Raw genomic sequence first — 12977 nt, 5'->3', positions numbered from 1 at the left:
TAGAGGTATGCCCTTGTGACATACACAGGGATAGAGGCATGCCCTTGTGACCTACACAGGGATAGAGGTATGCTCTTGTGACCTACACGGGGATAGAGGTATGCTCTTGTGACCTACACGGGGATAGAGGTATGCTCTTGTGACCTACACGGGATAGAGGTATGCCCTTGTGATACACAGGGATAGAGGCATGCCCTTGTGACCTACACGGGGATAGAGGTATGCCCTTGTGACATACACGGGATAGAGGTATGCTCTTGTGACCTACACGGGGATAGAGGTATGCCCTTGTGACATACACAGGGATAGAGGCATGCTCTTGTGACCTACACAGGGGATAGAGGTATGCTCTTGTGACCTACACGGGGATAGAGGTATGCTCTTGTGACCTACACGGGGATAGAGGCATGCCCTTGTGACCTACACGGGGATAAAAGTATGCTCTTGTGACCTACACGGGGATAGAGGTATGCCCTTGTGACATACACAGGGATAGAGGCATGCTCTTGTGACCTACACGGGATAGAGGTATGCTCTTGTGACCTACACGGGGATAGAGGTATGCTCTTGTGACCTACACGGGGATAGAGGTATGCCCTTGTGACCTACACGGGGATAGAGGTATGCTCTTGTGACCTACACGGGGATAGAGGTATGCCCTTGTGACATACACAGGGATAGAGGTATGCTCTTGTGACCTACACGGGGATAGAGGTATGCTCTTGTGACCTACACGGGGATAGAGGTATGCTCTTGTGACCTACACGGGATAGAGGTATGCCCTTGTGACCTACACGGGATAGAGGTATGTGACATACACGGGATAGAGGTATGCCCTTGTGACATACCTACACGGGATAGAGGTATGCTCTTGTGACCTACACGGGATAGAGGTATGCCCTTGTGACATACACGGGGATAGAGGTATGCCTGCCCTTGTGACCTACACGGGATAGCTCTTGTGACCTACACGGGGATAGAGGTATGCCCTTGTGACATACACAGGGATAGAGGCATGCTCTTGTGACCTACACAGGGATAGAGGTATGCTCTTGTGACCTACACGGGGATAGAGGTATGCTCTTGTGACCTACACGGGGATAGAGGTATGCCCTTGTGACATACACGGGGATAGAGGTATGCCCTTGTGACCTACACGGGGATAGAAGCATGCCCATGTGATATACACAGGGATAGAAGTATGCCCATGTGATATACACGGGGATAGAAGTATGCCCTTGTGACCTGCACGGGGATAGAAGCATGCCCATGTGATATACACGGGGATAGAAGTAAGCCCATGTGACATACACAGAGATAGAAATATGCCCTTGTGATATACACGGGGATAGAAGTATGCCCATGTGATATACACAGAGATAGAAGTAAGCCCATGTGATATACACAGAGATAGAGGTATGCCCTTGTGACATACACGGGGATAGAAGTATGCCCATGTGATATACACAGGGATAGAAGTATGCCCATGTGATATACACAGGGATGGAAATATGGCCATGTGATATACACGGAGATAGATGTATGCCCTTGTGACCTACATGGGGACAGAAGCTCTGTAATCGTAGTTATTGTGCGTCAATAATCATACCAAGCGAAATATTCATGGTCAAGTCATGACAAATACTCTAGTAGGAACAACACAGACATGCAATTTGTTTACCCTCTCAGATAATAACTTCAAAACAATACATAAAGGAATAGAGGCATATACTAGTACACTAGTAGTAGCGATCACAATCAGCAAATTTTTGTTATCAGTTTGTCAGTTAATTGATAGCTGATTTCTCGTAATCACAAAATGAATGAAGCTCACTTACGTCGGTCACAAATCACAATGTTGACACAAGTATAATCCCAACTCTCTCTGATTGTTGTAGTAATTCAATTATGGCGGCTAGCTTTGATCATTACATGACTATCGGTTGTGAAAACTTTGTGATGGATACTCCGGTGTTTAAAATGCACAAAAAACAACTGTGCTAACAGGTCTTTTGTGAACTTTCCACGAAAATTGCATCCCGTGAAAATATATACGATTACAGTATGCCCTTGTGACCTACACAGGGTTAGAAGTATGCCCTTGTGACCTACACAGGGTTAGAAGTATGCCCTTGTGACATACACAGGGATTGAGGTTTGTGGTTTTCAAATATTTATATTTTGATATGTAGGCCTGTAATGTGAAGAAAGTAGAATCACTTCATATATGTCCAAATGAGAATCTTTCACTATTTCAGTTTTGAAATGTCAAAGTACATATGTTTTCATGTATTCAGTTTTGACCTGAAAACCACGTAAAATTCAGTTGGTAGTCCCTGGGTTTTTGCATGTATCGTTCGCTGGTTGAGCCTGGACTGAAGGCAAGAGAGCGCTAATACATTATGTAAAGGTCAGTGATTGGCAGTGCCGGAAGGAGGCGACCAGGTCCTCTGCTGAGGAACGCTGCCAGCCAGTTCTATATGTGGACTTGTGACTCAACTCATTGAGAATAGCTAAGGCAGCCTGGCTGTGCTGTCTGTGTGTCAATCCCGGTCATTGACCTACTCTCCGTACTCTGTGGCAGTGCAGGCGAGAGCCAGCCAGCGAGCCTGCTAGCCAACCAGCCAGGTTTACCACTACACAGATGATAGGATAACCTGGCCTGCAGTGGAGCTTCAGTCTCACAGTGACCTTAGTTTCAATAGTACAGATGAAGCTGATGTTGCAGCTGCTGTTATTGTTGCAGTCATCAAATGTTTTGTGAACTGTTTTAATTACATTGATTTGAAACATTATTTACAGTTATGTATCTGAGACTGATTCCTGGAGACTGGCAGTGTGGAGACAGCTGTTTTTCCTTGTAAAACGCACTCAGCATGACCCCATTGATTGACACAGTCAAGATAAATCATAAGGTGGTACTTTTACCTCAGCATCTAAACCTCAGCAGTCAGGACTTGTGACTCCTGTAACTTGTGACTGCTGTGACTTGGGACTGTTGTGACTTGTGACTGATTGTGACTGATGTGACTGATGTGACTGATGCGACTTGTGACTGCTGTGACAGAAGGAGTACTGTAGACATCAGGTCCTCTAGCACTGTCCTTGCATACTGATGACAGGTTAATTGAGTTTCATTCACATTCTTTCAAAGTTAGGGACTTTTGGTTGGTTCAAGCACACTAGTATGTCCATTCATACCTTGAAACAGATATGCATCATATATGTCATTTGTAGAATGGCATTAAACACTCATTCTAAATAACGTAGTGCAAATGCTGTCGCCGCCATGCTTCTCTTAAACTTTATTAGCAGATGTTATTATCAGTATGGTTGGATAATGGTACCAACCTGCCCAACATACATCATGCTTAAAGAGTTCAGTAACCCCCAAAGTATATTTGTTACAGCTAAGGTAATCGGTCAATTTGAAATGGTCGTTACTGTCGCTGATAACAAACCCTTACTTTGACGTTTAATACCAGTACTTGGATATTAGTACATTAGGACATTAATATTGGTCAAAAGTTTCATTTTCTGCAAATTGTTAAGCCAATGCATTCGTTTTAGATAAATGAATTTGGTGTAATGCCATGTCGCCAGTTTGAGGAAATGTCCGTGACTAATTTTCAGCTTGACATGTACATGTGTAGAGCAAGGCATTATCTGACCCATTCACTTTGAATGAATGTGATTTATGTTTACATTAATGGCATTTGTCATCATTTGGGGCTTAGAAGATCTCTGCATAACATATCTCAATACATAGAAAATATTCCATACGTAGAAATAAGAGTGAAATGGCCGTTACCACTGCCAAATTAGGGAATTGTGCTCTTTTTCACATTGTTTGTTACATTTAGAACATGAAGTATGCCAGATGGAGACAGAGAAAATATTATGTATGTAATCTCCGTTACTGAAATGTTCGTTACCAGGGTATTCGAAACTACATAGCTTGTGATATTTATCAAATATCACGTGACTCCTATCCCTTCAGGGAAGTCAAAGAGAATGTATACAATAACCAAAGACTAAAAATTGCGAGTAATCTGAAATATGAAGTAACGATGTAACGAACATTTGATTTCTAAATAAAAAAATTGACACCATCACTAACTGTTTAGTTATTAGTCACGTTTCGGAGTTTACAAAGTAATGTGACTCTGTGTTTGATAAGACACACCTACAACTGGGCAATAGAAACATTACCATAACATCAATAGCAACCACAAGGAACATTTCATCCTAGTAACAGATATTTCTGTCACCTGGATTGGATAAAAATTGAGCTACAGTCCTATATTTCCAGAATTGTCGTTGCTAGTCTCATGTTAAATGATTACAGTATCATTATTTACAATTTATACCCCAAAAAGATTGAATGATAACAAGTAGATTTGAGAATAATTTACTTTTCTGCCTTTAAACAATTAAGTTTTAAGTTTTATGATAATGTCAATTTTTAGTGTACACAAAAATAGCTTCCAAACTTGACTAACAACTAGTCTCTGAAATGAAAATATGTTACAGAGAAAAAGCTCACAATAAAAAAATATATATATAATGAAAAGGAGCCCTGAGACTTTCTTCATATTCAGAAGCTGTGGAAATCTAGACTTGCCACATGTTCTAGACTTGCATGGGCTTTCTTGGATATATTTGCTTCAGGGCCTGTATGACGGACTACTTCCAAACATGCTTTTTAAATCTTTATATGATTGTTTTCAGTTTCTAATATCTTGAAATCTGCCCAGTTTAAGTCTATCTAAGGACAAGACAATGTTTCTCAAGATATGATGTAGCCTGAAATGTTCTTTACTTATCTAGTGGTTGGAGAACTATTACACAATGTTTCCTCCGTAAATAAACAACACATGTGTTTTATGATCGAACTTTCAGAGGATCTGAAAGTATTTGTCACTTAATGGCATTTTGTTTCATGTGTATCCTGCGTTCCTAAAGTTTGCTTTCACACAGTTTGTTTAATGTTTGCAAGTTCAGTGTGTTTTATCCTGTGCTTGCTGGGGACTAGTTAGTCTACCCTGCATGTACTCTCAAGCTTGGTCATATGACTGCTTTCAAGGTGCATGTTGTTATGGGCTTAGGTGGTTATCCCTTGTTATAAATTAATGAACATTTCAGTGTTAGGATTCTATCTTGTCAGTTTGTTATATTTTCAAAAGCTTTCAATTCTTGTTGAATTCCCGTTGGTTTTATGCAGCCCAATTTGTTACCTCGGCAAAATAACACTCACTCAAATACAACTTGATCTATTTTTCAATACTTTTGTGAGCCATTTGCACCTCGTTACTGAGAGAGAGTGTAAAGGTGTCAGAGTTAGGTCATGTGGATTAGGAGTGCTTGGTTTCCCATGACAGACTGAAGTTCTGCTGGAAGTATGACATGTGCTGATGGATCCTGAAGTGCATTGTTCTGTAACAGGTTCCCACTTTCTGATAAACAAGAAGCCATTTACAGGCATCCTGCAAAAATAATATTTTAGTCCTTGTTGATTTTGATTACAGAGAACATGAAGATGTTGTCATTATATTTAAAGCCTTTGTGAAGAAGACAGAATGATCAATTCCATCGAGACACAATGGAATATTCAGGCACCCGTGTTGCTGTAAGGAGCAGGCTGTGTTCGGGGGGGGGGGGGATGCCACTACCTTCAGTCCCCACCATGATGTTGGACAACTACTCCCACTGACTGGCTGTGAAGCCATCATATTTCCCGTATCTGTTGGCTCAGCCTGTACCAACCAAGGACTAAATGTGTCAGACATTTCTGCATCACATCCCTTTGGGAGGAATTCCAAGCATGCATCAAGAATGTGTGTGAGTAACATTAGAAATATCACATGTAAAGCATTACCATGTCTAACTGTGAAAGTAGGTTCATGTTTCCCTCGCTCCTGAGGTCTACATGGAGCCTTCAGTTAGTTGCAGTGTATGCATAGAGACAGCCTCATCTTGATGTGGGCTTGCGTGTGATGCAACATGACTCGCCAGCATAACCTTGTCAGGTGCGTAGCATCATCTCCTTGTCCGGGATCTCCCCGTTCTGACGTCGGGTGCTGTAACTGACGTCATACTCCCAGAACAATTCCCACGACGACCTTCCTGGGTGATGATGCATCTCGTATTCAGCATTCCCATCCTGCTAGTGCCTTAAATAGCTCTAGCACTTGTCTCTTTAATACACCTGGTTATTTTTAGACTGGACAAGACAAAAATATATCTGTATTTTGTAGAAATTGATTCATTTGTGATGAATATTTTTGTATTTTTCGGTGCTTTAATGGGTATTAAATGTTGAAATCAAAATCTGCCCCACTTCCATGTCCTCCATGGTGCCTTGATGTGGACAAATGGTGACAGTTACTCTCATCTGCCCCACTTTCATGTCCTTCATGGTGCCTTGATGTGGACAAACGGTGACAGTTACTCTCATCTGCCCCACTTTCATGTCCTTCATGGTGCCTTGATGTGGACAAATGGTGACAGTTACTCTCATCTGCCCCACTTTCATGTCCTTCATGGTGCCTTGATGTGGACAAACGGTGACAGTTACTCTCTGCTGCCCCATGTCCTCCATGGTGCCTTGATGTGGACAAATGGTGACAGTTACTCTCATCTGCCCCACTTTCATGTCCTCCATGGTGCCTTGATGTGGACAAATGGTAACAGTTACTCTCTGCTACCCCATTTTCATGTCCTCCATGGTGCCTTAATGTGGACAAATGGTGACAGTTACTCTCTGCTTCCCTTCTTTCCTGTGTACCTGTAATCAACAGGTATGTGAAGTAGGGACTGTTGAGAGGTGTATAGCTACCATTCTGTGTTGAGTGGATGCCATCAGTGTAGAATGTTGGTGACCTGCTTCATATGTTAAGTGAATAATGCGTCATCAATTACGTTAAATACGATACGCTTTGATTGTGGTATAACGTTCTAGATACCACCACTCATTCACAAGAACGCAAGGTGTTGGCTATTTGCCATCAGTGACAGCAGTCGCCCACATCCTACAGCTCTGCTGCCATTGGCTGCCTTACCTTCTGTTGGATGGCACTGTTGTCTGTATATTGCATCATGTGTTATTAAACCAGCCTACGCTGAATGCAGGGACAGTTTTACAGTTTATATGTCAGACAGAACCTGCCTACATAGTACAACAATATAATGTTGGACAATTCTAATGTACTTAATGTACAGACAGCACTGGTCTATTTATTACGTATGTCAGACAGCACTGGTGTATATAGTACATATGTCAGAGATTATTGGTGTATATAGTACATATGTCGGAGAGTATTGGTGTATATAGTACATATGTCAGAGAGTATTGGTGTATATAGTACATATGTCAGAGAGTATTGGTGTATATAGTACATATGTCAGAGAGTATTGGTGTATATAGTACATATGTCAGAGTACCGGTGTATATAGTTCATATGTTAAACAGTACTGGTGTATATAGAACTGTCAGACAGGACTAGTGTGTACATTGTGTCAGCACTATTGTTATAAGGTTTTTGTGTCAGCACTATTGTTATAAGGTTTTTGTGTCAGCACTATTGTTATAAGGTTTTTGTGTCAGCACTATTGTTATAAGGTTTTTGTGTCAGCACTATTGTTATAAGGTTTTTGTGTCAGCAGCATTGTTGTAAGGTTTTTGTGTCAGCAGCATTGTTGTAAGGTTTTTGTGTCAGCAGTACTGTTGTAAGGTTTTTGTGTCAGCAGTATCATTATGGTGATCCTGTGTCAGCAAGTGTGTAATGTCTGTGTGTCTGCTGCAGACTGACTTAAGTGTTAAAGATTCGCTCTGGGGAGTGTGTGATAAATCATTTATCCCACACCCCAGGGGTTGTATGGATGATAATTGTCACCATTTGGAATGGAAATCATGCTCAAATTCCAGTGTGTGTTTTTTACAGAGAACCTGCTGTGAAGTGCACAAAAACGGAATTGGGGGAAAGCTTTCAAATTGTCAAGAGTTTTTACATCATTGCTATGAAATGAGAAACAAATGTGGTTGTTATGGCATCGGATTGTCACGTTCAGTCAGGTTGGCCAGCTTGCTTGGAAACGGATTATTTAGAGTGTGGATGTCAGCCGTTCATAATTCACCAGCCACTTTGGAAAGGGAGGAGGAAGCAGTGGAACCTACTTTAACATTTTTATTACTGTGAGACTTCTTCTTCATTTTTTCCCATGAAGTTGATGTTAGCCTTGAAAGCATGTCACTGGGTTTACACAGCTCTTAGGGCTGTGGAACATTCACAACTTGTCTGTGGTCTTCCAGTTGGTGTCTGCTTTCTTACTACGTATGTGATATGTGAATATTAATTCATTAATTCATTCACCTTAGATTGTATTTTTGGGTAAAATATATGATTACTGAAACCTTCACTTATTAATTCATTTTAAGATATTTTTGTTATGATGTGTGTTATTTCCATGTGTGACATTGTTACTTATGCCGTTACACCATGATGGTGTTGGTAGAAACGGGAACTACCAAATGTTCACCGTCACAGCTGACACACACAGATTGACATCTTCAAGTCTTACTTTGTTGTCACAGTTCCATCAAACAAATATGAACAATGCAACTACTTGACAGCGACTGATAATTCCTTCCTTCTAGACAATTAACTTGGATCAAGTCAGTTCTTGTGTTCCATTTATCGGAATTAGCTGTTGAATTAAACTCCCCAACCCATGAGGGAAGATGAAGATGTGATGTGAATGGACTTCTCCCTCAACCAGAGGGCCCTCGCATGTGCTTCCCACTTCATGGGGCAGCGCCAGGAATTAAGTGCCAGATTTACATAATCTAGTTCACTGAGGCGCACATAATTAACTGCAGCGCTGCCACAGATACGGACTTGGGTCACACCTTGCCATGAGTCACATCAAGTTCCTGGCCCAAATAACTGCAGATTCCAACTGGGGACCGTCCATCCCCACAAGGGACTGCTTCCTGTTTTGTTCAGAGTTTACTCATTCTAGATGTGTGTGTTATTTATTCTCCTTATCATTTCAGGTAAACTTGTATTTCCTGGGCAAGTTGTGTCGGGGACATGTGGAAGTTGTCAGGCACGTGTACCTGACCTCGACTGACATGGCGGAGGACCAACCCTCAGTGCTAATCGGTAGCAGCACCCACAGCACGCCTACAACAATAGACAACACACATTGTGTGTGGAGCTTAAAGCAGCCACTAGTGCACAGATGGTGGTCCTACTTTCTGGGGGATACAGATAGGTACTGGCAACTGTTGTGTGTGGTAGGTTATGCATCTCAGGGTGGACCTTTGGGTTTGGGATCTCAGGTTGGTGATGGCTTATGGGTGGGATGTGAGTTAGGGTGTAGATACACGGCAAGGACAAGGAATAACTAACTGTCAGTAGACTGTGCACATTAATACAAGGCCAAGACTTCTTGCCTGATCCTAATGAAAATAAGTTTGTCCCTATAATATAACAGTGGAGAGCAGGAGACCCAAACTGTCCGAACAGCACGCCACCGGTGTGTCTTTGACATTTGAGTGAATGTTGCCTGCTTGAGGTGTCTACATCTGGTACACATAAGAGTGTGCCATGTCCTTGGTTCTGGGACTCCGAGCCCACAAGAAAGGAACTGCAAGTACAAGGCTGTCATCTGCACAATGTCTGGAATTCACAGAGATATAAAACTATCTGTAAGCTGAGAGCAGCATTTGTTCCTGAAAACATCTGCGAAGCATGGATTAGGGACATGCAAGAATGGGGTTATGGGGAGGGGTGGGAGTCATGTTGGGGGTGGGGGAGGGTCACATGCAGGAGTGTTTCTGTAGGTGTGGTGGGGATGGGGGGGAGAAAGGTCATGGTGATAGGCTTGTCCCTGATGACTACCATGGGTGAAGGGGAAGAGCAAGATTTGTGTTTGTGTGGAGGTCTGTGTTGAGGGGTTTATGGTCTCAGGCGTAAAGGAAGTACCAGTTAATATGAATATTCATTGTCACAGATCCATAAATCACTGGCTGATGAATCAGAACATGCTGAAAGAAGGACTGACTGGGACATGTTTTTCTCCTTGGAAATTACATGTATATTTTCTTTGTTCCCAGTACAAACATTTACATTGTTTAAATACCGCTGCTGTCCAGAAAACGTACTGTTAGACAGGAGTGTTTGCTTATAATCTGCCTCAAGTTGTTGACAATGGTTGCAACTACAGTTGGACAACTGCTACTCTTTCACCACTGGCAGTGAGAATCGAACAAACATGTGTTCATCTTTTCATGATTAAAATTAGAAATACCAAATGATTTTAGTTGTTGTTTTTTCCAATAAAGAAATGAGATTTTATTTTATTCCATTCTATTGAGGAACAGAGGCGATATTCTTGAAACTACAAATATATGCACAGTAGGTACAAATAAGAGCTTCTATGTCAATTATCCTGAAACATATACATGTTCTTGGTTTGAAACATAATGGCATATGTTCACACTGAAACATATGACATGGTCTTGCTCATACTGAAACATACGTGGTCTTGCTCATACTGAAACATCATACACTGGTCTTGCTCATACTGAAACATACGTGGTCTTGCTCATACTGAAACATACGTGGTCTTGCTCATACTGAAACATACGTGGTCTTGCTCATACTGAAACATACGTGGTCTTGCTCATACTGAAACATAAGTGGTCTTGCTCATACTGAAACATACATGGTCTTGTTTACACTGAAACATAAATGGTCTTGTTCAGACTGAAACATAAATGGTCTTGCTCACACTGAAATATACATGGTCTTGTTCACACTGGAACATACGTGGTCTCGCTCATACTGAAACATACATGGTCTTGCTCATACTGAAACATATGTGGTCTTGCTCATACTGAAACATCGTGGTCTTGTTCACACTGAAACATACGTGGTCTTGTTCACACTGAAACATAAATGGTCTTGTTCACACTGAAACATACATGGTCTTGTTCACACTGAAACATAAATGGTCTTGTTCACACTGAGAACATACTGAAACACGTGGTCTTGTTCACACTGAAACATATGTGGTCTTGCTCACACTGAAACATACGTGGTCTTGTTCACACTGAAACATAGTGGTCTTGTTCACACTGAAACATATGGTTTTGTTCACACTTAGACGTGTGGTCTTGTTCACACTGAAACATACGTGGTCTTGTTCACACTGAAACATATGGTTTTGTTCACAATGAAACATACGTGGTCTTATTCACACTGAAACATACGTGGTCTTGTTCACACTGAAACATACGTGGTCTTGCTCACACTGAAACATATGGTTTTGTTCACACTGAGACATGTCTTGTTCACACTGAGACATTGACCATAACAGCAACAACTCTTTGTCAGTTTGTTAATTTATATTTTTATTTCGGGGGCTGTGATTTATTAAATTGATGTCATATATACAACCTGATTCTATGTCGTTGCTGAGATGGATGATGTGCAAATGTTGCACTGTGCTTTATGGGCTAATGGCATCCAGAGTCATTCACAATTTTTTGAGCTCATGTACAGAATGGGGTGGTTAAGTTCACTGCAAGAATGTCCAGGTGCCAAAGGTTTAGCATCGGTTGCCTAATCTTTGCCATATTGGAGGTATTCTTGCAGTCATTATCCCGGTTGTTTCTTTCTATTCTTGTAGTGCTGATGTAATAATGATTTCTTGAAGATAATAAAACCAAAGACTTAACCTCTAGTTCAGTTTAGAGAAAATATTCCTTTAGCTGGGAAAGGTTGCAATTTGTATTAATCCTGTTCAGCTTTGTTTTGTTGGTCAAATGTTTCATGTATCTCCATGTAATATGTAGATCTGAGAGTGTATATCCATGTAATATGTAGATCTGATAGGGTACCTCCATCTAATACGTAGATCTGATAGGGTACCTCCATGTAATATGTAGATCTGATAGGGTACCTCCATGTAATATGTAGATCTGATAGGGTACCTCCATCTAATACGTAGATCTGATAGGGTACCTCCATGTAATATCGTAGATCTGATAGGGTACCTCCATCTAATATCGAGAGGGTACCTCCATGATCTGAGAGGGTACCTCCATGTAATATGTAGATCTGAAAGGGTACCTTATGTAATATGTAGATCTGATAGGGTGCCTCCATGTAATAATCGTAGATCTGATAGGGTACCTCCATGTAATAATAGATCTGATAGGGTACCTCCATGTAATATGTAGATCTGATAGGGTACCTCCATGTAATACGTAGATCTGATAGGGTACCTCCATGTAATATGTAGATCTGAGAGTGTATATCCAGATCTGAGAGTGTATATCCATGTAATATGTAGTCTGACCTTCATGTAATACTCTAGATCTGATAGGGTGCCTCCATGTATTACGAGATCTGAGAGGGTACCTCCATGTAATATGTAGATCTGAAGGGTACCTCCATGTAATAATGTAGATCTGATAGGGTACCTCCATGAAATAATTAGATCTGATAGGGTGCCTCCATGTAATACGTATGAGATCTGAGAGGGTACCTCCATGTAATATGTAGATCTGAGAGGGTACCTCCATGTAATCATGTGAGATCTGATAGGGTGCCTCCATGTAATCACGATTAGATCTGATAGGGTGCCTCCATGTAGATCTGAGATAGATCTGAGAGGGTACCTCCATGTAATATGAGATCTGAGAGGGTACATCCATGTAATATGTAGATCTGATAGGCTGCCTGTAATATGTAGATCTGAGAGATCTGAGTAGTGTATCTCCATGTAATATGTAGATCTGATAGGGTACCTCCATGTAATATGTAGATCTGATAGGGTACCTCCATGTAATATGTAGATCTGATAGGGTACCTCCATGTAATATGTAGATCTGAGAGTGTATCTCCATGTAATACGTAGATCTGAGAGGGTACCTCCATGTAATATGTAGATCTGAGAGTGTACCT

At 41.2% G+C, this 12977-nt stretch overlaps 1 long non-coding RNA gene across 2 annotated transcripts in view; it reads left to right on the top strand.

Annotated features, from left to right (window-relative positions):
• The window catches only part of LOC124263933, a 118539-nt gene extending 108221 nt beyond the window's left edge, over window positions 1-10318 (top strand). For both annotated transcript variants that reach the window (XR_006894994.1, XR_006894995.1), the window contains exon 4: window positions 9056-10318. This is a non-coding gene — a long non-coding RNA (uncharacterized LOC124263933). The remainder of the gene's footprint in view (window positions 1-9055) is intronic.
• Window positions 10319-12977: the final 2659 nt, after the last annotated feature.

This window comes from Haliotis rubra, unplaced genomic scaffold (genome assembly GCF_003918875.1).
Source record: "Haliotis rubra isolate DU_JTF1 unplaced genomic scaffold, ASM391887v1 Scf90, whole genome shotgun sequence".
Lineage (NCBI taxonomy): Eukaryota > Metazoa > Mollusca > Gastropoda > Lepetellida > Haliotidae > Haliotis > Haliotis rubra.
Note: the sequence above shows the minus strand (reverse complement) of the source record. Positions and strands in the feature narration are given on the sequence as shown.